Consider the following 1,040-nt stretch of genomic DNA (forward strand, 5'->3'; position numbering starts at 1 on the left):
CACAGTTCTGGTCCGTCTCTTCTCTGACTTTTGATGCTGGTAAACAACGTTGACAGGCAGCTGGTAAACAGGAAGGTAGCAGGGTTGTCGCCTCCTAGTGGTCATAATGTTTACACTTGTTTTCTTCTTTGATCTATTTTCCAACTGACTCAACTGTGTTCATGCCTGATGGTAGTTTCAACAGTTAACAGCATCACTACATTAAGATCATGATTGTTGAGTTCAACCCTTCACTAAAATATTAATGTTGGCTTAAATTTTTGGGGTCATCCTGCTGGATGGTGACCCTCCACCCTTGAGTATTCTTCAGCTTTTTTTCTGGACTGTCTATTTAGCTCCACCCATCTTCCCATCAACTCTATCTTCACTGTTCCTTATGAGGAAATTCAGATCCACAATATGGTGCTGCCACCACCACCATGTTTAACCACAGGTATGGTAAAAGTAGGTCAGGCTAATGTGGAGGTTTGGTTCTCCATCAATCCTGATGTTTTGCACGCTGGACAAAATGAAGTTTTGATCTGACCCAAACCTGTTAACCCAAACCCCTAACAGGCCTTATTTTTATACATGACCTTAAGTCATTCTTCTCGCCACTATTGTACAACAACCTTTCTGAAATATGTTTTTTTCTCTATATGTTTATTTTTCTCTTAGTGTGTGCAAACACAGCAGCAGGTCCAATCATGTTCCTCATGTCCAAACCCCACCTGGAGTGTTCCAGAAACATCCATCCATTTTCTTACACCGTTGTCCCTTAGTGGGGTCAGAAGGGTTGCTGGTGCCCATCTCCAGCTAACCAGCTAGCGAGAGGCGGGGTCACCTGGACAGGTCGCCAGTCTGTCGCAGTACTCAGAAATAAGAAGTTTAAAATAAATATATTTTATTACTTTGCAAGGACAGTTCATGGTAAAGTTAAACAGTACATGAACATAAAAAGCATATGTTAATATACAAACAAAGACAATATTTAATATGTGGGCAGAACGTGTCGAAGCTCATGCCTTGGTTGGGTCACCCTGTAAGGTGGGGGCGGGGCT

The sequence above is a fragment of the Poecilia reticulata genome, chromosome 11 (genome assembly GCF_904066995.2).
Source record: "Poecilia reticulata chromosome 11, P_reticulata-male-v2, whole genome shotgun sequence".
NCBI classification, from domain to species: Eukaryota; Metazoa; Chordata; class Actinopteri; order Cyprinodontiformes; family Poeciliidae; genus Poecilia; species Poecilia reticulata.